At 44.6% G+C, this 24,605-nt stretch overlaps 1 long non-coding RNA gene across 1 annotated transcript; it reads right to left on the bottom strand.

The window, feature by feature from the left end:
• Positions 1 to 357: 357 nt before the first annotated feature.
• Positions 358 to 22,174, bottom strand: LOC130709352 (uncharacterized). The gene is made up of 3 exons (XR_009009855.1): positions 21,797 to 22,174; positions 8,908 to 9,174; positions 358 to 500 (listed from the first exon to the last, which is right to left on the bottom strand). It is a non-coding gene; the product is annotated as an uncharacterized LOC130709352 (long non-coding RNA).
• Positions 22,175 to 24,605: the final 2,431 nt, after the last annotated feature.

Here is a 24,605-nt window from a genome sequence, read left to right on the forward strand (position 1 = left end):
GCTCTACCCCCTCTCCTAGTTCATGGTGTGAAGTGTTCGTAGCCTCTCGGGAAAGTGGGGAGAATTGAAAGGACTCTAGATGAGAATGCTAGGCTTTGTAAAACATTTCAGTGTGTTTTAAAAATAAGACTCATTTTGTATTGGACTTACAACAGTCCTATGAAATACAAAGAAAGCCAAGAATCAGTGACAGGAAATGATCACCAGTAAGAATTACAACAGTCACCGCTTACCTCGTAGCATAGGGCACTGTCCATGATCCTTAAGAAGAGTTAGCAGAAATGCCTTGCCCATCTTGCCCCTGAACCCCTTGAAAGGTACACGACTGCTGTGTTGGTGTTTAGGGGGAGCATCTCACTTACCAGGGACTGACTTCTCCCTTGATTCCTCTGTAGTGATGGAGACTTCCCCGCTGATGAAAAATTCCCTGGGATTGCAACCTCCAAGCCAGACAGCTTTCCTACGGACTGACAGAGAACTCGTCAAGATGAAACACCAGTCTGCGGGAGAAAGGGAAGAAGAGAATGATGGACATCGTTTCTGGGAAACTATTTTTACATTATGTTTTGTTTGTTCCTGGTAAAGAAACTGTCATCTTCTTAACGTTAAAACAAAATCTAAACCACTAAATTCAATAATACAGGAATATAACTTTCGAAAAACATTTCTTTGGCTGCGCAGCATGTGGGATCTTAGCTCCCCAGCCAGGGATTGAACCCACGCCTGCTAGCATTGGAAGCGCAGAGTCTTCACCACTGGACCACCAGGGAAGTCCCAGGAATATCACTTTTAAAGGAGAAGGTATAAACCCCTTGGTTACATGAACTGGAGATTTTTAGTAAGAAGTCAATATATTTGTTGTTAGGCACATTTTATGTTAGGCTGTCTCCCTGCACAGGATGCAGGCGCCTTGAAAATGGAAATCATATCCCTCTAGAGTACGTCCCTCTTCTTTCAGCTTTGCAGTTTGCTGCTCCGCTTGTTCAACCCCACCTAGTAATAACCTATACTTCCCTTGTTCCTGTTTTCCCATCTGGAAAACAGACAAAAGGCAACCAGACAACGCAAAGGTCTCAACAACTAAGGGATATCCAAAACCAGAGATGGCCAGAACTTCTGGATCCCTCATGAAACCTAGCCCGGTGTTCGATACGTAGGTATCATTAATACGTGCGTGTTGACTGAAACGGTTGAAACTCAATTCTTCCACTTCCCAGTTTAGTTTTAGTCCTCACACAAAACCTGATCATCAAATTCCTTAATGCGAGGAATCACAGTGAAAAATCATATCTCAACTGACTTCTGTCAGATGAGTGAGAACTAAGGTTAATTCAGTGTATCTGAAGCATAGAAAGTGAGGGCACAAGTGGCACAAGATGGGGCTAGAGGAGCAGAGAGGATTCTAGACCACGCAGAGTCTTCAAGGCCAACACTGTGTTTTCTAGTCTCAAAACAATGTTTGTGAGCGATGTTTATGAGCAATGTTCCAGCTTGCTTTGAAGGTTTCTTGTGTGAAGAATGGATTGGAAGGAAACAAGATATATGGACACTAGTTAGGACCTAGTCGCAACAGACAGGCAAGTTCAGTATTAGGATGTTGAGGAAGAGCTGACAGATTCCAAAGAAATGCAGGAGATAAACTGAAGCGGGCTTAATGGGGTATGAGATGGAGGAAAGGAAGGTCGTAGGGAATTCAAGGGTTTACTGCGTACATGAGCAAAGCCTCAAAATGAATCATTTGAACGTACAGAGGTAGATCTCCCAAACGACACCGGTTAGGAAGCAACGGTACGCCCTTCAGAATTCCCAGAGACAACACAAATCAACTGTTTCGATGGAAAATTCGGCGGGACCCTTGATTTCCATGGCAATATAGAGAAAAGAGACACTGATCTGGCCTGCCGGTATTTAGGAAGTTGTTAGCCTGACATCACATACTAGTATCATGTAAGTAGGCCGTCTGAAGTAGGAAGCTTAGGGGAAAAACCTTGAAGAAAACTTAAAAGCTTAAGCCACACCTCTATACTACACCACCTTTCACAATTTCTTCTCAGATAAGCATCATCCCCATCAGTGAAGAAACTCGTATCTCATAATAGGAAAAACAGGCCTAAAGATTCAATGTGTGCCTTTGGAGGTCCCATCTATGCGATATCTTCCTGGGACCAGAAAAGTCCCCAGGAAGATCAATCTTTGCACCCCTGAAAGCTTACCACCAAGGAAAATGACTAGGTCCATAGATTTCCTCCCTCAAACCAGCTTACCTCACACAGAAATCATTAGCAACTCAGCCCTTACTCACATGATCACAGTCACAAGAGTGGTTAGGGAGAAAAGCACTAACCGGGGGAACTAAAACAGAGGCAATCCAGGCCAAGTTGGGCTGGTGGCAGATATCTGCTCCTTACGCTCGGGTGCATAATGCGACTCACCACAATGCCTTTTTCACAGACCCTTTTGAAAGTTTCTCCACAAAATCCAACAGCTCAACTTAGTTCATGACGCTTCAAGGTCAACGATCGTCAAGAGAAAAACATGCAATATGTCTTACAATGTTGGATTCCTTACAAATAGGACAAGGAAATAGCCATGTAGACAAAACCAGAGCATTTGAACACATCTGTATTCTACAAACACACCAGTGAATGCTATCAATAAGGTACTATGACATAAAACAAAATGAAAACTAGATGTGAGACTGTTCTCTTCAGTGTACAGACTTCATGGCAGTTGCTGCACTATCTAGCTACTTATATCTTTAACTCTCTGTTCTGTGAATACAAAATGAGGCCCAAGTGTGTCAACTTGTTTCCCGCAGAAACCAAAAAATCTACATGCATCTCTTTTCTCCTGTGCCCTTTCACCTTACCTGCTCCCAATTCTCCACCAATGTCCTCCTCTTTCTCTAATTATTCTCCTCTTCATTTTGCTTGGCCTTGCACCCAAGCATGCAAGACAGAGAGTCCTAGAGGTCCAAGATTCGAGAGTGGCTGTTTGCAAGGGGGAGGAGATTACAGTAACTGCCACACTGTATATACTTCTGTGCAAAGAAAAAGGGACAGTGTTCAGAATGTCTCTCACATAGAAAAAGAGCTGGATGGCAGGATACCTGTGTGGCCCAAGGAACTAGAGCTAGCAAATTACGGGCAAAACAATTGCAACCAAAGGCTGGAAGAGGAAAGGTCTGCAACCAGCTCTGTCTCCTAGCTCTCTGGTATTTGCTGCCAATGGGCAGAGTCGATTTCGTGAAGCGTCAAGCACTGAAAAGAAGACTCCGGCTGCTGGAAGTTGACAGGAAGTAACATCCAGTGCAAGATCAAGGCTTGTCCTAGAAGCAATGCCCATAATGGAAGGAAAAGAAAAAAAAAAAAAAGAAGAAGAAAGCGGAAGAGAAATGTTAAGTCGCAAGTCCAACCTGGCCCCCAGCCTAGCCCAGCCCAAGGAAGGTAGGAGTCAAGGAGAAGAAACTCAAAGAGAAGAGCCTTGGACCACAACATTCTCCACAAGGTACACTCAACAAACTTCACCCTACTCTTGAACCAAGTTACAAAAAGAGCTTCTTAATCCCTACTTTTGCTCCTTAAAAGCTGCTATCAGTTCACTCAGTAGACACATATGATTTCAGAACAACTGTAATAGTTCAAACTAGATGGCTCTTTCCTTCCTAAGGATTATTAATTAAATAACATCTATATAGCTCTAAGTATATGATACATAAAATAGAATACTCTGTAGAATATAAGTAACTGTTAGTTAATTATATTAATGAGCGTCTGTAAGAAACGTTGCAATGATTTCCCTAATGGAAGAGCCTGGGAGAGGTAAATCTGTCTTCTAGGATTTCCTCCCCAGAGCTCAGAAACTTAGGTGTTGTTTTAGCTCTCCTACACTCTCTTCACCCAACCCCGCCTTCCTGTTGGGGATCGGACCTCCCTACTGGCTAGCTCATACCTTTGAACTGCCTGCTTTGTGACATCACTCTCCTACCAAACCTACTACCACTTGGTAGAGTCTTGGGGTTTCCGTGGAGCTGTTTGGACCAGTAACCAGTGACCTCTGGACTGGACACGTGCGCCGTTCAGCTGCAGCCACTCAGACATCCTCTAGTGTTGTCTCCTCAGCCCTTGTACCTGCAGTTGATGTTTCCTCTTCTCTGACCATGTCAGGTAAGAAAAGACACTTTGGAAAGTTTTGCGTTCGATTTCTTTGGCCCCTAAATTGAGTAGGAGATTCAAAATAGCATGGAATAATGAGGGAAAGTATTGAACTACAAGTCTGGAGACCTAATTTCAGTTTTGACTTTGACGTTTACTATCTGTGTGACTTTGGACAAATCGCTGACTGTCTCACAAAGCCTGCTGCTTTCCTTATCTGTTACGTTAGGGTACCACATTGGGTTGATCACTCTGATCCCCTTCTTTTCCAGTATTGAGCCTTAAAGGGTACCCATGGAGAAAAAATGAAATCAGAGACTTCTCAAGAGGGTTTCAACAGAAACATAGAAAAGCCAGGTGACATAGAAAACTAGCAATGTATACCAAGATGTTTCATCTCTAATGGTCTCCCTCCACTAGTATTGCGACCAGCTGAAAAGAGAGAATAGGGAGAGAGGATGGAGTACTGGGCTATATAGGGAGGCACAGAGTCAAACGTAAGGAAGTTGAGGATTGTTTTCATTAGCACAGGCCAACAGGAACCAAGAGATGGGAAAAAATATAAGAATGAAGAGGGAAAGCATAGAGGAGCTCTCAAGAAAAACGTACTTTGCAATGGAATGTTGATGGGAACCAAAGATTTTAAATTAAAGCAGAAACAGCACAGAGGGAAATCTGCTCAGAGCAGGGCAAAACAAAGTTGATGGTAGCAAATCCTTACATTAACGGACTAAGAAGGAAAGTCAGGCCAGAACAGGGGATCACCAGGAAAGGCAGCTTATCAGAAAAGTCATACTCCGTTTTCTTTCTTTTATTGCCTCTCTGAATACAGTTGGCACTTGACAGTTTTGAATATAAACATTTTAGAAATATGTTTTGGAAATGATGCTTCCTATAAACAAGAAACCAAAGTGGTTCTCTAGGGGGTTGCTTTTCAGTGTTTTATTCTTTCTAATTTTTAAACTAGGTAGACATTTTACCAGTTAAACATTTTACATGATATCTTCTAAATTGAATCAGAAGGACTAGTTCCTTTGTGTGATATGTAGGTTCTAAGGCAAGGTTGCTTTTCATTTTTACAGTTATTTCCTTCCTAACACAGAGAGCACATTGATCAACAGCCATCGTTCGCTTGTAAATCTTAGCTACCGAAGGAGAAAAAGAAAAAGTCAAGCCCCACATCTCTAATTCCCCATTTAGGGAATTCCCTGGCGGTCCAGTGCTTAGGACTCGGTGCTTTCACGGCCAGGGCCACGCGGCGCGGCAGAAGAAAAAAACAAACAAACATCCACATTTATCGAAAACAATATTGTGGAGTCCTTTGGATTTTCTGACATTTGAAAATCGTTTTTTATTGGATTCTAGGGATGATGGTTTTTTGAGGTTTTGGGATGTCATCTTCCTGGATGTTGAAGATGATTCTAATCTAAGTTCTAGGATAAATACAAAAACCTTCTTGATACTTTTTAAGCTTCCTTTCTGCTTACTATATGAGCTATATTCATTGAAATATATATTTCTCCTAGGCTTAATACCTGTTACTTGCTGGGTAAAAATATGAATGAGCACAATAATGAAACTCTTTTACCCTTATTATTTTGCTGTCTGCTTCGTACCGCTTTTCATTGAAATACTTGTCTATATATGTTGTGGCTACCTATACATTCCACACTTATTGCATTCTGTTGCTTGTTATGCATTTTTTACTGATAAACCTTCTCTGTCTGTATGCATTGGCTAGGAATTCATTCACCTCTATCACCTCTATCGTGTTTTTTGGTTAATAGCATTCACTAAAATAGAGCGGGCAACATTCACTTTCATAATATTGCATGGATGGTACAGAATGTCATTTGTTAGTAAATTCATTAGGCTTTGATACTTGCCACATACCCCAGTTTTCATTAATATCTATGGATTTCTTTTTCGTTATGTAATATGCTTGTCATGATTTTTCTTTGTCTTTCTAGAACTTATTGTATCTTCCTCCATATAAATCATACGCAATATATCAGCTTATTCATCTATTAATTATCAGTGCTATTATTATTGGTGGTGGTGTTATAACCACTTTATAGATGAGTAATCTGAAGTAATCAGATAACTTTTCTCTTTCCAAAAGCACTTAAGATATCCACTTCCGGGTAATCATTTTGAGGTAGGATGGGAAACCAGGCTTGAAGAGGGCAAAAATGACTCTTTCAATTCACCAGTTGGACTGAGCTATACGTCAACTCTAGGTAATAGCGTGGGAACTGTACAAGCAAAGGGAGACCCTGAAGACGACAATGGTAATAGCCGTACTGTTTTCTAATGGACAAAAAAAATGCCTATATTATAAGTTCTATTTCTCCTGCTTTCTGGCAGTATCATGCTCAGAGTAGAGTCCTGGCAAGGAAGTCAGGATACTGAGGTTCTGAAACCTGGTAATGATACTAACATAATGAGAGAACTTGAACAAGTCAACCCGACCTCTCTGAGCCTCAGTTTCCTTACTCACGAAATGAGACTGAGAAAATCGAAGTTCTCTAAGGGCCTCCTAGTTCTAAAATGCTTCCAGTCTAGGAAGTAGCATAGAGGTCAATACGAGTGCAGGCTGAAGGGAAAGACAGGGCAGGGAGAAGGTTGCTTCCAGCCTAGAGAACAATGTCTGCACCATACCACTTGGCTCTTCTGCCCATCCGCGCCCAAGATGGGAGCACAGGCAGTTAATACAGAAGACTGGAAAACTGCTCAGTCCTTACAGCCATCATTAACTGTCTGATTTTGGGTTTCTCAGGAAGTATTGATAGTAGAGGTGTCCTGATAGCAAGAACCTTAAGATAATGCTGTTCCTCAAACGGACTGAGAATTTCTCAACCTCCCTGAGTTTTTCATGAGCCTCTTGTTCTTCCAGAAAATTTCCAAAATCCATCTCTCCTTGGAACTCTGAATTCTCTGCAGCATTCTCTTCCTGTGGTGCGCAATGCAACTTCCCTAACACGAAGTGTCTGCAACTTCTCCAGAGTCTCTGCCCCTGCCGTCAGTTCGCCATCGGCTACCGGTACCTCTTTCCAGACACTCATGGGTAGTGCCTACCTTTACCAACATTCTAGCACGACTATGTTATCTGGAGTTACTGACCACAGCCAGATCTCCACTTCAGCTCCTTCCTATCCAGGTGTTCTTGAGTGGGACATCACAGGAAGCACTGAAAAGAATTCTTCTTCACTCGGAGACTTTACTCTGGCACTCACTGACCGGCACACAGCTGCTTCCTCCGTGTTTATGGCAGCCCAGTATGATAAAACTTCAGACGCCAATAACATGGTCCCTCTCTATCCATCGCTTTCTGCCAGCCTTGCTCAGGGAACACCGTCTCAGATTCCAAATCAGGGGCATAGCCGCCTGTCACTTCCCTACCAGGAAGGAAGCCAGGTAGATTACTATAACCAAGGCACACTGGGGTCTTTACTGTATGGAGAACTTGGCTCCTGCCTGAAATCCTATGGCTCTGTGTCACACACAGGAAGTAGGGCCTCTGTGCAACCAGAAATGGGAATGGGACTAAAGGAGATTCAGCCCACAAATATCCGACCACCAGCTTCCACCTCTGCAATCTGCCACCCTGTGTCTGCTCAACGCATCACAGAAACAAGTTTTCAAGGTGAGTATACAAACGGCAGAGAAAGTTGAAGAATGAGGTCGGCGTTCAAAAATGGGGTCAAATCGACAGCTGGGAAGTGGTGTAGAGACAGGTAGAATTTAGATCCTGAGCCTTTAATAACCACTACCTTCGCTCAGTGCCCTCTGTTTTGAGACTCTATAGAAGAACACCTAGGGCTTCCCTGGTGGCGCCTGCCAATGCAATGCGGGGGACACGGGTTCGAGCCCTGGTCTGGGAAGATCCCACATGCCGTGCAGCAACTAAGCGCATGTGCCACAACGACTGAGCCTGCATTCTAGAGCCCGTGAGCCTCAACTACCGAAGCCCACGCGCCTACAGCCCATGCTCCGCTACAAGAGAAGCCACCGCGATGAGAAGCCCGCACACCACAACCAAGAGTAGCCCCCGCTAGCCGTAACTAGAGAAAGCCCGTGCACAGCAATGAAGACCCAGTGCGGCCAAAAAAATAAATACGTAGAATAAATAAGTTCAAACAATAAATAAATAAATAAACATAATTAAAAAAAAAAAAAAAAAAGAACACCTAATGCAGGAGGGAAGGTGGGAGGGCCACTGTAAAGGTCATCTATGCTACATGTACAAGAACCCCGAGAGCACACCAATAGGTACCACATTTTTCACTGCTGTAGCCGATCACTCCCCCTGTACTATACCACACTGTGGCACTCCCTTCCCTCATCTACTGCTACAGTCTCTTTGGAAGGTGTTTCAGAACTCTTGTTATGAGAGTGCCAGTTGAACTGTCCTCACTTCCTTCATTTATACCAGGATTTAAGACCTTGTGGTCCGAGATCCTGTCCAGAGAGCAAGCAGGCTAAGACTCTGTCTTTGTTGATATATTTCATCAGAAAGGGCTCTACCCCCTCTCCTAGTTCATGGTGTGAAGTGTTCGTAGCCTCTCGGGAAAGTGGGGAGAATTGAAAGGACTCTAGATGAGAATGCTAGGCTTTGTAAAACATTTCAGTGTGTTTTAAAAATAAGACTCATTTTGTATTGGACTTACAACAGTCCTATGAAATACAAAGAAAGCCAAGAATCAGTGACAGGAAATGATCACCAGTAAGAATTACAACAGTCACCGCTTACCTCGTAGCATAGGGCACTGTCCATGATCCTTAAGAAGAGTTAGCAGAAATGCCTTGCCCAGCTTGCCCCTGAACCCCTTGAAAGGTACACGACTGCTGTGTTGGTCTTTAGGGGGAGCATCTCACTTACCAGGGACTGACTTCTCCCTTGATTCCTCTGTAGTGATGGAGACTTCCCCGCTGATGAAAAATTCCCTGGGATTGCAACCTCCAAGCCAGACAGCTTTCCTACGGACTGACAGAGAACTCGTCAAGATGAAACACCAGTCTGCGGGAGAAAGGGAAGAAGAGAATGATGGACATCGTTTCTGGGAAACTATTTTTACATTATGTTTTGTTTGTTCCTGGTAAAGAAACTGTCATCTTCTTAACGTTAAAACAAAATCTAAACCACTAAATTCAATAATACAGGAATATAACTTTCGAAAAACATTTCTTTGGCTGCGCAGCATGTGGGATCTTAGCTCCCCAGCCAGGGATTGAACCCACGCCTGCTAGCATTGGAAGCGCAGAGTCTTCACCACTGGACCACCAGGGAAGTCCCAGGAATATCACTTTTAAAGGAGAAGGTATAAACCCCTTGGTTACATGAACTGGAGATTTTTAGTAAGAAGTCAATATATTTGTTGTTAGGCACATTTTATGTTAGGCTGTCTCCCTGCACAGGATGCAGGCGCCTTGAAAATGGAAATCATATCCCTCTAGAGTACGTCCCTCTTCTTTCAGCTTTGCAGTTTGCTGCTCCGCTTGTTCAACCCCACCTAGTAATAACCTATACTTCCCTTGTTCCTGTTTTCCCATCTGGAAAACAGACAAAAGGCAACCAGACAACGCAAAGGTCTCAACAACTAAGGGATATCCAAAACCAGAGATGGCCAGAACTTCTGGATCCCTCATGAAACCTAGCCCGGTGTTCGATACGTAGGTATCATTAATACGTGCGTGTTGACTGAAACGGTTGAAACTCAATTCTTCCACTTCCCAGTTTAGTTTTAGTCCTCACACAAAACCTGATCATCAAATTCCTTAATGCGAGGAATCACAGTGAAAAATCATATCTCAACTGACTTCTGTCAGATGAGTGAGAACTAAGGTTAATTCAGTGTATCTGAAGCATAGAAAGTGAGGGCACAAGTGGCACAAGATGGGGCTAGAGGAGCAGAGAGGATTCTAGACCACACAGAGTCTTCAAGGCCAACACTGTGTTTTCTAGTCTCAAAACAATGTTTGTGAGCGATGTTTATGAGCAATGTTCCAGCTTGCTTTGAAGGTTTCTTGTGTGAAGAATGGATTGGAAGGAAACAAGATATATGGACACTAGTTAGGACCTAGTCGCAACAGACAGGCAAGTTCAGTATTAGGATGTTGAGAAAGAGCTGACAGATTCCAAAGAAATGCAGGAGATAAACTGAAGCGGGCTTAATGGGGTATGAGATGGAGGAAAGGAAGGTCGTAGGGAATTCAAGGGTTTACTGCGCACATGAGCAAAGCCTCAAAATGAATCATTTGAACGTACAGAGGTAGATCTCCCAAACGACACCGGTTAGGAAGCAACGGTACGCCCTTCAGAATTCCCAGAGACAACACAAATCAACTGTTTCGATGGAAAATTCGGCGGGACCCTTGATTTCCATGGCAATATAGAGAAAAGAGACACTGATCTGGCCTGCCGGTATTTAGGAAGTTGTTAGCCTGACATCACATACTAGTATCATGTAAGTAGGCCGTCTGAAGTAGGAAGCTTAGGGGAAAAACCTTGAAGAAAACTTACAAGCTTAAGCCACACCTCTATACTACACCACCTTTCACAATTTCTTCTCAGATAAGCATCATCCCCATCAGTGAAGAAACTCGTATCTCATAATAGGAAAAACAGGCCTAAAGATTCAATGTGTGCCTTTGGAGGTCCCATCTATGCGATATCTTCCTGGGACCAGAAAAGTCCCCAGGAAGATCAATCTTTGCACCCCTGAAAGCTTACCACCAAGGAAAATGACTAGGTCCATAGATTTCCTCCCTCAAACCAGCTTACCTCACACAGAAATCATTAGCAACTCAGCCCTTACTCACATGATCACAGTCACAAGAGTGGTTAGGGAGAAAAGCACTAACCGGGGGAACTAAAACAGAGGCAATCCAGGCCAAGTTGGGCTGGTGGCAGATATCTGCTCCTTACGCTCGGGTGCATAATGCGACTCACCACAATGCCTTTTTCACAGACCCTTTTGAAAGTTTCTCCACAAAATCCAACAGCTCAACTTAGTTCATGACGCTTCAAGGTCAACGATCGTCAAGAGAAAAACATGCAATATGTCTTACAATGTTGGATTCCTTACAAATAGGACAAGGAAATAGCCATGTAGACAAAACCAGAGCATTTGAACACATCTGTATTCTACAAACACACCAGTGAATGCTATCAATAAGGTACTATGACATAAAACAAAATGAAAACTAGATGTGAGACTGTTCTCTTCAGTGTACAGACTTCATGGCAGTTGCTGCACTATCTAGCTACTTATATCTTTAACTCTCTGTTCTGTGAATACAAAATGAGGCCCAAGTGTGTCAACTTGTTTCCCGCAGAAACCAAAAAATCTACATGCATCTCTTTTCTCCTGTGCCCTTTCACCTTACCTGCTCCCAATTCTCCACCAATGTCCTCCTCTTTCTCTAATTATTCTCCTCTTCATTTTGCTTGGCCTTGCACCCAAGCATGCAAGACAGAGAGTCCTAGAGGTCCAAGATTCGAGTGGCTGTTTGCAAGGGGGAGGAGATTACAGTAACTGCCACACTGTATATACTTCTGTGCAAAGAAAAAGGGACAGTGTTCAGAATGTCTCTCACATAGAAAAAGAGCTGGATGGCAGGATACCTGTGTGGCCCAAGGAACTAGAGCTAGCAAATTACGGGCAAAACAATTGCAACCAAAGGCTGGAAGAGGAAAGGTCTGCAACCAGCTCTGTCTCCTAGCTCTCTGGTATTTGCTGCCAACGGGCAGAGTCGATTTCGTGAAGCGTCAAGCACTGAAAAGAAGACTCCGGCTGCTGGAAGTTGACAGGAAGTAACATCCAGTGCAAGATCAAGGCTTGTCCTAGAAGCAATGCCCATAATGGAAGGAAAAGAAAAAAAAAAAAAAGAAGAAGAAAGCGGAAGAGAAATGTTAAGTCGCAAGTCCAACCTGGCCCCCAGCCTAGCCCAGCCCAAGGAAGGTAGGAGTCAAGGAGAAGAAACTCAAAGAGAAGAGCCTTGGACCACAACATTCTCCACAAGGTACACTCAACAAACTTCACCCTACTCTTGAACCAAGTTACAAAAAGAGCTTCTTAATCCCTACTTTTGCTCCTTAAAAGCTGCTATCAGTTCACTCAGTAGACACATATGATTTCAGAACAACTGTAATAGTTCAAACTAGATGGCTCTTTCCTTCCTAAGGATTATTAATTAAATAACATCTATATAGCTCTAAGTATATGATACATAAAATAGAATACTCTGTAGAATATAAGCAACTGTTAGTTCATTATATTAATGAACGTCTGTAAGAAATGTTGCAATGATTTCCCTAATGGAAGAGCCTGGGGGAGGTAAGTCTGTCTTCTAGGATTTCCTCCCCAGAGCTCAGAAATGTAGGTGTTGTTTTAGCTCTCCTACACTCTCTTCACCCAACCCCGCCTTCCTCTTGGGGATCGGACCTCCCTATTGGCTAGCTCATACCTTCCAACTGCCTGCTTTGTGACATCACTCTCCTACCAAACCTACTACCACTTGGTAGAGTCTTGGGGTTTCCGTGGAGCTGTTTGGACCAGTAACCAGTGACCTCTGGACTGGACACGTGCGCCGTTCAGCTGCAGCCACTCAGACATCCTCTAGTGTTGTCTCCTCAGCCCTTGTACCTGCAGTTGATGGTTCCTCTTCTCTGACCATGTCAGGTAAGAAAAGACACTTTGGAAAGTTTTGCGTTCGATTTCTTCGGCCCCTAAATTGAGTAGGAGATTCAACATAGCAGGGAATGATGAGGGAAAGTATTGAACTACAAGTCTGGAGACCTAACTTCAGTTTTGACTTGGACGTTTACTATCTGTGTGACTTTGGACGAATCGCTGACTGTCTCACAAAGCCTGCTGCTTTCCTTATCTGTTACGTTAGGCTACCACATTGGGTTGATCACTCTGATCCCCTTCCTTTCCAGTATTGAGCCTTAAAGGGTACCCATGGAGAAAATGAAATCAGAGACTTCTCAAGAGGGTTTCAACAGAAACATAGAAAAGCCAGGTGACATAGAAAACTAGCAATATATACCAAGATGTTTCATCTCTAATGGTCTCCCTCCACTAGTACTGCGACCAGCTGAAAAGAGAGAATAGGGAGAGAGGATGGAGAGTACTGGGCTATATAGGGAGGCACAGAGTCAAACGTAAGGAAGTTGAGGATTGTTTTCATTAGCACAGGCCAACAGGAACCAAGAGATGGGAAAAAAAATATAAGAATCAAGAGGGAAAGCATAGAGGGGCTCTCAAGAAAAACGTAGTTTGCAATGGAATGCTGATGGGAACCAAAGATTTTAAATTAAAGCAGAAACAGCACAGAGGGAAATCTGCTCAGAGCAGGGCAAAACAAAGTTGATGGTAGCAAATCCTTACATTAACAGACTAAGAAGGAAAGTCAGGCCAGAACAGGGGATCACCAGGAAAGGCAGCTTATCAGAAAAGTCATACTCCGTTTTCTTTCTTTTATTGCCTCTCTGAATACAGTTGGCACTTGACAGTTTTGAATATAAACATTTTAGAAATATGTTTTAGAAATGATGCTTCCTATAAACAAGAAACCAAAGTGGTTATCTAGGGGGCTGATTTTCAGTGTTTTATTCTTTCTAAGTTTTAAACTAGGTAGACATTTTACCAATTAAACATTTTAAGTGGCATCTTCTAACTTGAATCAGAAGGACTATTTCCTTTGTGTGATATGTAGGTTCTAAGGCAAGGCTGCTTTTCATTTTCACAGTTATTTCCTTCCTAACACAGAGAGCACACTGATCAACAGCCATCGTTCGCTTGTAGATCTTAGCTACCGAAGGAGAAAAAGAAAAAGTCAAGCCCCACATCTCTAATTCCCCATTTAGGGAATTCCCTGGCGGTCCAGTGCTTAGGACTCGGTGCTTTCACGGCCAGGGCCACGCGGCGCGGCAAAAGAAAAAAAAAAACAAACATCCACATTTATCGAAAACAATGTTGTGGAGTCCTTTGGATTTTCTTACATTTGAAAATCTTTTTTCGTTGGATTCTAGGGATGATGGTTTTTTGAGGTTTTGGGATGTCATCTTCCTGGATGTTGAAGATAATTCTAATCTAAGTTCTAGGATAAATACAAAAACCTTCTTGATACTTTTTAAGCTTCCTTTCTGCTTATTATATAAGTTATATCCATTGAAATATATATTTCTCCTAGGCTTAATACCTGTTACTTGCTGGGTAAAAATATGAATGAGCACAATCATGAAACTCTTTTACCCTTATTATTTTGCTGTCTGCTTCGTACCGCTTTTCATTGCAATACTTGTCTATATATGTTGTGGCTACCTATACATTCACATTTATGGCATTCTGTTGCTTGTTAGGCATTGTTTACTGATATACCGTCTCTGTCTGTATGCATTGGCTAGGAATTCATTCACCTCTATCACCTCTATCGTGTGTTTTGGTTAATAGCATTCACTAAAATAGAGCGGGCAACATTCACTTTCATAATATTGCATGGATGGTACAGAATGTCATTTGTTAGTAAATTCATTAGGCTTTGATACTTGCCACATACCCCAGTTTTCATTAATATCTATGGATTCCTTTTTCGTCATGTAATGTGCTTGTCATGATTTTTCTTTGTCTTTCTAGAACTTATTGTATCTTCCTCCATATAAATCAGATGCAATATATCAGCTTATTCATCTATTAATTATTACTGCTATTATTATTGGTGGTGGTGTTATAACCACTTTATAGATGAGTAATCCGAAGTCATCAGATAACTTTTCTCTTTCCAAAAGCACTTAAGATATCCACTTTCGGGTAATCATTTTGAGGTAGGATGAGAAACCAGGCTTGAAGAGGGCAAAAATGACTCTTTCACAATTCACCAGTTGGACTGAGCTATACGTCAACTCTAGGTAATAGCATGGGAACTGTACAAGCAAAGGGAGACACTGAAGACGACAATGGTAATAGCCGTACTGTTTTCTAATGGACCAAAAAAATGCCTATATTGTAAGGTCTATTTCTCCTGCTTTCTGGCAGTATCATGCTCAGAGTAGAGTCCTGGCAAGGAAGTCAGGATACGTAGGTTCTGGAACCTGGTAATGATACCAACATAATGAGAGAACTTGAACAAGTCAACCCGACCTCTCTGAGCCTCAGTTTCCTTACTCACGAAATGAGACTGAGAAAATCGAAGTTCTCTAAGGGCCTCCTAGTTCTAAAATGCTTCCAGTCTAGGAAGTAGCATAGAAGTCAATACGAGTGCAGGCTGAAGGGAAAGACAGGGCAGGGAGAAGGTTGCTTCCAGCCTAGAGAACAATGTCTGAACCATACCACTTGGCTCTTCTGCCCATCTGTGCCCAAGATGGGAGCACAGGCAGTTAATACAGAAGAGTGGAAAACTGCTCAGTCCTTACAGCCATCATTAACTGTCTGATTTTGGGTTTCTCAGCAAGTATTGACAGTAGAGGTGTCCTGATAGCAAGAACCTGAAGATAATGCTGTTCCTCAAACGGACTGAGAATTTCTCAACCTCCCTGAGTTTTTCATGACCCTCTTGTTCTTACAGAAAATTTCCAAAATCCATCTCTACTTGGAACTCTGAAATCTCTGCAGCATTCTCTTCCTGTGGTGAGCAATGCAACTTCCCTAACACGAAGTGTCTGCAACTTCTCCAGAGTCTCTGCCCCTGCCGTCAGTTCGCCATCAGCTACTGGTACCTCTTTCCAGACACTCACGGGTAGTGCCTACCTTTACCAACATTCTAGCACGACTACGGTATCTGGAGTTACTGACCACAGCCAGATCTCCACTTCAGCTCCTTCCTATCCAGGTGTTCTTCAGTGGGACATCACACGAAGCACTGAAAAGAATTCTTCTTCACCCGGAGACTTTACTCTGGCACTCACTGACCGGCACACAGTTGCTTCCTCCATGTTTATGGCAGCCCACTATGATAAAACTTCAGACGCCAATAACATGGTCCCTCTATATCCATCGCTTTCTGCCAGCCTTGCTCAGGGAACACCATCTCAGATTCCAAATCAGGGGCATAGCCGCCTGTCAACTCCCTACCAGGAAGGAAGCCAGGTAGATTACTATAACCAAGGCACACTGGGGTCTTTACTGTATGGAGAACTTGGCTCCTGCCCGCAATCCTATGGCTCTGCGTCACACACAGGAAGTAGGGCCTCTGTGCAACCAGAAATGGGAATGGGACTGAAGGAGATCGAGCCCACAAATATCCGACCACCAGCTTCCACCTCTGCAATCTGCCACCCTGTGTCTGCTCAACGCATCACAGAAACAAGTTTTCAAGGTGAGTATACAAACGGCAGAGAAAGTTGAAGAATGAGGTCGGCGTTCAAAAGTGGGGTCAAATCGACAGCTGGGAAGTGGTGTAGAGACAGGTAGAATTTAGATCCCGAGCCTTTAATAACCACTACCTTCGCTCAGTGCCCTCTGTTTTGAGACTCTATAGAAGAACACCTAGGGCTTCCCTGGTGGCGCCGTGGTGAAGAATCCGCCTGTCAATGCAATGCGGGGGACACGGGTTCGAGCCCTGGTCTGGGAAGATCCCACATGCCGTGGAGCAACTAAGCCCATGTGCCACAACGACTGAGCCTGCATTCTAGAGCCCGTGAGCCGCAACTACCGAAGCCCACGCGCCTGCAGCCCATGCTCCGCAGCAACAGACGCCACCGCGATGAGAAGCCCGCACACCGCAACCAAGAGCAGCCCCCGCTAGCCGCCAACTAGAGAAAGCCCGTGCACAGCGATGAAGACCCAGTGCGGCCAAAAAAATAAATACGTAGAACAAATAAGTTCAAACAATAAATAAATAAACATAAATTAAAAAAAAAAAAAACCTAATGCAGGTGGGAAGGTGGGAGGGACACTGTAAAGGTCATCTATGCTACATGTACAAGAACCCCGAGAGCACACCAATAGGTACCACATTTTTCACTGCTGTAGCCGATCATTCCCCCTGTACTACCACACTGTAGCACTCCCTTCCCTCATCTACTGCTATAGTCTCTTTGGAAGGTGTTTCAGAACTCTCGTTGTGAGAGTGCCAGTTGAACTGTCCTCACTTCCTTCATTTATACCAGGATTTAAGACCTTGTGGTCTGAGATCCTGTCCAGAGAGCAAGCAGGCTGAGACTGTGTCTTTGTTGATACATTTCATCAGAAAGGGCTCTACCCCCTCTCCTAGTTCATGGTGTGAAGTGTTCGTAGCCTCTCGGGAAAGTGGGGAGAATTGAAAGGACTCTAGATGAGAATGCTAGGCTTTGTAAAACATTTCAGTGTGTTTTAAAAATAAGACTCATTTTGTATTGGACTTACAACAGTCCTATGAAATACAAAGAAAGCCAAGAATCAGTGACAGGAAATGATCACCAGTAAGAATTACAACAGTCACCGCTTACCTCGTAGCATAGGGCACTGTCCATGGTCCTTAAGAAGAGTTAGTAGAAATGCCTTGCCCATCTTGCCCCTGAACCCCTTGAAAGGTACATGACTGCTGTGTTGGTGTTTAGGGGGAGCATCTCACTTCCCAGGGACTGACTTCTCCCTTGATCCCTTTGTAGTGACGGAGACTTCCCCGGTGATGAACAATTCCCTGGGATTGCGACCTCCAAGCCAGACGTTTTGTGTGACACAAACTCAACAACTCCCCAAGTCCTGCAGTACCAGAAACAGTCACATACTTGAGAGTAACCCACCGTCTGAACTTGGGGACATTTCAGTGACAGCTCCAGTCCAGAGTGCCAGTCGTCTCCTGGCCCTGCCTCCAGCTCCAAGCCAGGGACAAACAGAGAGTAAGAACGTGGATGATATCAAAACCAAGCTTTCAAAGCCTCTGGATGCCTACCAGATCCCAACAGAGAACCAAGATCCTCCACTACGCCCTTTAGGAATCCCTGATATTCACCAGCCGCTGGCCTGCACCGATCCCCTCAGCCAAGAGGAGCAGCCTGGTTCTGAAAATGCTGATCTGAGAGGGAACAGCCGCAGTCGTCAGGACCTAGGGACACTTGAAAATGGGACTGAACCTAGCAGTGGTTTTGCAGACATGACGACACTGGCGGAGGATAGTCACCTTCCCCAGCTCTTTAATTCTTTGAAAGATCTTGGTCAATCCCAAGGTCCCAACGTGATCAAAGCTAAAGACACCAGAGCCATTAAGGTGAATCAGGTGCAGGAAAAGCCAAGTGTCGTAAAGGTTCCCTCTCATCAACCCAGGAAGAACAAACAGAAAGCCTCTGAGCCTATCAGTGGTGCTCCCAAGGCCAAAAGCCAGCCAAAGAATCCAGAGTGCCTGTTAGGGGGAGAAGTGGTTCTATGCAATGCTGCAGTCAGTGACAGGGCTCCTGTGAACACGGCCAAGCACTCGCAAGGCAAACCTCAGAAAGCTGCATCCAGAAAGGTCAGCAAAACTAAGAGCCACGGGCAGGAAAAGACCAAAAGGACCAGAGGAAGAAACAAGGCTGAAGAGAACAAGCAGTCAGGGAACAAAGTCAAGGCAGAAGAGAAGCCAGCAATCCCCAACACGAAGCGAAAGGAACACCAAACTGAGCTTCTCCAAGAGAGCTTGCAAAAGCCTCGACCCTCCCTTGGCGTGCGCATGCTGGAGTCTGTGAAGGTCCTTCATGCGCTGGGGAGGAAGAATGAGACGAAAACTGGGCTCTCTTCCTGTCGGCTCTGGGGAAATGCAAGCAACCCCAAAGACCCCCAGCCACCCCCAGCTATCCAGCCATGGCGGCATACCCCACGTGAGGGGAAGAGTCCTGAGAAAACGCAGGTCCAAGCCCAGAAACCAGACAGCAGTGCTGAAACAGAGTGTCCCTCTCCATCCCAGTACGAGCGGCCTCCTCCTGGGAAGGTCAAGTTGATACCTCTGCCTTTTTCTGCCTGGGACAAGCCTCAAGCTCGACCCGCTCCTCGGAGGCCACAGTCTCTGGCCTCACGTCGGCCTGCTGGGGCTTACCGTGCCCAGCCTGGTTCTACTGACTCAGCTCAACCTGCTGCAGTCAATTCATCCCAGCCAGCTCCTGCCTCTTTGCCAGGTCCCGCCAAACCAGCTCAGCCAACTGTGACCAACCCAACCCAACCGGCTTGGACCAACCATACCCAGCCCCGTGTCCCTCAGTCCGCTGCTCCTAGGCCTGCACCCTACCAAACTTCATCTGGCGCTTCTCTCCAGCGCGAGCCTGTTCCCCCTGCTGGGACTAAGCGCCAGTCCCCACCCAAGCTCCAAACCCAATTTCTACTCCAAGACTTCAGCAAGCAACGAGTTCCATGGAGGGAACCCAATGTGCCTGAGCCAGTCATGTCAAAGCCCATCGAACAAGAGCAGAGGCCAGAGCGAGAGGCCATGAAGAGGCGGGCTCAACAACAACGGGAGAATGCTGCCAGATACACCTCTTCGGGGAAGCTGCCATTTCTCACCGAGAGGGAAAAACAAATGGAAATTGCTGACTACTACGGATACGTCAAGTGAGAGCTGCTGGGATTCTTGGTGCCACCTTGGCTACCAGCTGTTCTTCCATACATAGGTAAGATAGGTATAGAACTGAATAAGTAAATGGAATACAATGACTAGATGAGTAATAAACCTTAAGAATTTTGAGATGCTGCTAACTGAGGCGTGAGAAAGGAAGGACTGAAAGTTGGATGGGAGAATGAAGGAAAGGGGTAAACACTGAGGAAAGAGGAAGGAACTTGGCCCAGGCCTAGGAAGGCCAACAGAGAGGTATGGATTTAGGAAAGGAAGCAGGAGTGAGGATGAAATGGCAGAAGTAAAAAGCAGGGTCAGAGGTCTGGGTTGAAAGAACACAATTTGAGGAGAGTTGAAGGGGACAGAAGATGAGTCTAGCTTTACTAGGAGAAATAGAAAAAGTCTCTTGGGGACGTTGGCCTTCAGTCTCACAACCACCAGATAGGTATTTCAGAAAACAAGAGGTTCAGGACACATCTCTGAAAGGTCTGAGTTGCCTTATTCAGGTGTGATTATAGTGGGGGAATAGGGAAATCTACCAGAGAAGTGGCAAGGGCTCACAGTTATCCTAGGGGCAGCTGACGACAGGGGCAGAGCCAAGCGAACTGCTGGATCAGGAGGCCCACGAACAAATCAGGGGCATAGCCGCCTGTCACTTCCCTACCGGGAAGGAAGCCAGGTAGATTACTATAACCAAGGCACACTGGGGTCTTTACTGTATGGAGAACTTGGCTCCTGCCCGCAATCCTATGGCTCTGCGTCACACACAGGAAGTAGGGCCTCTGTGCAACCAGAAATGGGAATGGGACTGAAGGAGATCCAGCCCACAAATATCCGACCACCAGCTTCCACCTCTGCAGTCTGCCACCCTGTGTCTGCTCAACGCATCACAGAAACAAGTTTTCAAGGTGAGTATACAAACGGCAGAGAAAGTTGAAGAATGAGGTCGGCATTCAAAAGTGGGGTCAAATCGACAGCTGGGAAGTGGTGTAGAGACAGGTAGAATTTAGATCCTGAGCCTTTAATAACCACTACCTTCTCTCAGTGCTCTCTGTTTTTAGACTCTATAGAAGAACACCTAGGGCTTCCCTGGTGGCGCCTGCCAATGCAGGGGACACGGGTTCGAGCCCTGGTCTGGGAAGATCCCACATGCCGTGCAGCAACTAAGCGCATGTGCCACAACGACTGAGCCTGCATTCTAGAGCCCGTGAGCCTCAACTACCGAAGCCCACGCGCCTACAGCCCATGCTCCGCTACAAGAGAAGCCACCGCGATGAGAAGCCCGCACACCACAACCAAGAGTAGCCCCCGCTAGCCGTAACTAGAGAAAGCCCGTGCACAGCAATGAAGACCCAGTGCGGCCAAAAAAATAAATACGTAGAATAAATAAGTTCAAACAATAAATAAATAAATAAACATAAATTAAAAAAAAAAAAAAAAGAACACCTAATGCAGGAGGGAAGGTGGGAGGGCCACTGTAAAGGTCATCTATGCTACATGTACAAGAACCCCGAGAGCACACCAATAGGTACCACATTTTTCACTGCTGTAGCCGATCACTCCCCCTGTACTATACCACACTGTGGCACTCCCTTCCCTCATCTACTGCTACAGTCTCTTTGGAAGGTGTTTCAGAACTCTTGTTATGAGAGTGCCAGTTGAACTGTCCTCACTTCCTTCATTTATACCAGGATTTAAGACCTTGTGGTCCGAGATCCTGTCCAGAGAGCAAGCAGGCTAAGACTCTGTCTTTGTTGATATATTTCATCAGAAAGGGCTCTACCCCCTCTCCTAGTTCATGGTGTGAAGTGTTCGTAGCCTCTCGGGAAAGTGGGGAGAATTGAAAGGACTCTAGATGAGAATGCTAGGCTTTGTAAAACATTTCAGTGTGTTTTAAAAATAAGACTCATTTTGTATTGGACTTACAACAGTCCTATGAAATACAAAGAAAGCCAAGAATCAGTGACAGGAAATGATCACCAGTAAGAATTACAACAGTCACCGCTTACCTCGTAGCATAGGGCACTGTCCATGATCCTTAAGAAGAGTTAGCAGAAATGCCTTGCCCATCTTGCCCCTGAACCCCTTGAAAGGTACACGACTGCTGTGTTGGTGTTTAGGGGGAGCATCTCACTTACCAGGGACTGACTTCTCCCTTGATTCCTCTGTAGTGATGGAGACTTCCCCGCTGATGAAAAATTCCCTGGGATTGCAACCTCCAAGCCAGACAGCTTTCCTACGGACTGACAGAGAACTCGTCAAGATGAAACACCAGTCTGCGGGAGAAAGGGAAGAAGAGAATGATGGACATCGTTTCTGGGAAACTATTTTTACATTATGTTTTGTTTGTTCCTGGTAAATAAACTGTCATCTTCTTAACGTTAAAACAAAATCTAAACCACTAAATTCAATAATACAGGAATATAACTTTCGAAAAACATTTCTTTGGCTGCGCAGCATGTGGGATCTTAGCTCCCCAGCCAGGGATTGAACCCACGCCTGCTAGCATTGGAAGCGCAGAGTCTTCACCACTGGACCACCAGGGAAGTCCCAGGAATATCACTTTTAAAGGAGAAGGTATAAACCCCTTGGTTACATGAACTGGAGATTTTTAGTAAGAAGTCAATATATTTGTTGTTAGGCACATTTTATGTTAGGCTGTCTCCCTGCACAGGATGCAGGCGCCTTGAAAATGGAAATCATATCCCTCTAGAGTACGTCCCTCTTCTTTCAGCTTTGCAGTTTGCTGCTCCGCTTGTTCAACCCCACCTAGTAATAACCTATACTTCCCTTGTTCCTGTTTTCCCATCTGGAAAACAGACAAAAGGCAACCAGACAACGCAAAGGTCTCAACAACTAAGGGATATCCAAAACCAGAGATGGCCAGAACTTCTGGATCCCTCATGAAACCTAGCCCGGTGTTCGATACGTAGGTATCATTAATACGTGCGTGTTGACTGAAACGGTTGAAACTCAATTCTTCCACTTCCCAGTTTAGTTTTAGTCCTCACACAAAACCTGATCATCAAATTCCTTAATGCGAGGAATCACAGTGAAAAATCATATCTCAACTGACTTCTGTCAGATGAGTGAGAACTAAGGTTAATTCAGTGTATCTGAAGCATAGAAAGTGAGGGCACAAGTGGCACAAGATGGGGCTAGAGGAGCAGAGAGGATTCTAGACCACGCAGAGTCTTCAAGGCCAACACTGTGTTTTCTAGTCTCAAAACAATGTTTGTGAGCGATGTTTATGAGCAATGTTCCAGCTTGCTTTGAAGGTTTCTTGTGTGAAGAATGGATTGGAAGGAAACAAGATATATGGACACTAGTTAGGACCTAGTCGCAACAGACAGGCAAGTTCAGTATTAGGATGTTGAGGAAGAGCTGACAGATTCCAAAGAAATGCAGGAGATAAACTGAAGCGGGCTTAATGGGGTATGAGATGGAGGAAAGGAAGGTCGTAGGGAATTCAAGGGTTTACTGCGCACATGAGCAAAGCCTCAAAATGAATCATTTGGACGTACAGAGGTAGATCTCCCAAACGACACCGGTTAGGAAGCAACGGTACGCCCTTCAGAATTCCCAGAGACAACACAAATCAACTGTTTCGATGGAAAATTCGGCGGGACCCTTGATTTCCATGGCAATATAGAGAAAAGAGACACTGATCTGGCCTGCCGGTATTTAGGAAGTTGTTAGCCTGACATCACATACTAGTATCATGTAAGTAGGCTGTCTGAAGTAGGAAGCTTAGGGGAAAAACCTTGAAGAAAACTTACAAGCTTAAGCCACACCTCTATACTACACCACCTTTCACAATTTCTTCTCAGATAAGCATCATCCCCATCAGTGAAGAAACTCGTATCTCATAATAGGAAAAACAGGCCTAAAGATTCAATGTGTGCCTTTGGAGGTCCCATCTATGCGATATCTTCCTGGGACCAGAAAAGTCCCCAGGAAGATCAATCTTTGCACCCCTGAAAGCTTACCACCAAGGAAAATGACTAGGTCCATAGATTTCCTCCCTCAAACCAGCTTACCTCACACAGAAATCATTAGCAACTCAGCCCTTACTCACATGATCACAGTCACAAGAGTGGTTAGGGAGAAAAGCACTAACCGGGGGAACTAAAACAGAGGCAATCCAGGCCAAGTTGGGCTGGTGGCAGATATCTGCTCCTTACGCTCGGGTGCATAATGCGACTCACCACAATGCCTTTTTCACAGACCCTTTTGAAAGTTTCTCCACAAAATCCAACAGCTCAACTTAGTTCATGACGCTTCAAGGTCAACGATCGTCAAGAGAAAAACATGCAATATGTCTTACAATGTTGGATTCCTTACAAATAGGACAAGGAAATAGCCATGTAGACAAAACCAGAGCATTTGAACACATCTGTATTCTACAAACACACCAGTGAATGCTATCAATAAGGTACTATGACATAAAACAAAATGAAAACTAGATGTGAGACTGTTCTCTTCAGTGTACAGACTTCATGGCAGTTGCTGCACTATCTAGCTACTTATATCTTTAACTCTCTGTTCTGTGAATACAAAATGAGGCCCAAGTGTGTCAACTTGTTTCCCGCAGAAACCAAAAAATCTACATGCATCTCTTTTCTCCTGTGCCCTTTCACCTTACCTGCTCCCAATTCTCCACCAATGTCCTCCTCTTTCTCTAATTATTCTCCTCTTCATTTTGCTTGGCCTTGCACCCAAGCATGCAAGACAGAGAGTCCTAGAGGTCCAAGATTCGAGTGGCTGTTTGCAAGGGGGAGGAGATTACAGTAACTGCCACACTGTATATACTTCTGTGCAAAGAAAAAGGGACAGTGTTCAGAATGTCTCTCACATAGAAAAAGAGCTGGATGGCAGGATACCTGTGTGGCCCAAGGAACTAGAGCTAGCAAATTACGGGCAAAACAATTGCAACCAAAGGCTGGA

This window comes from Balaenoptera acutorostrata, chromosome 12 (genome assembly GCF_949987535.1).
Source record: "Balaenoptera acutorostrata chromosome 12, mBalAcu1.1, whole genome shotgun sequence".
In the NCBI taxonomy this organism is placed as follows: Eukaryota; Metazoa; Chordata; class Mammalia; order Artiodactyla; family Balaenopteridae; genus Balaenoptera; species Balaenoptera acutorostrata.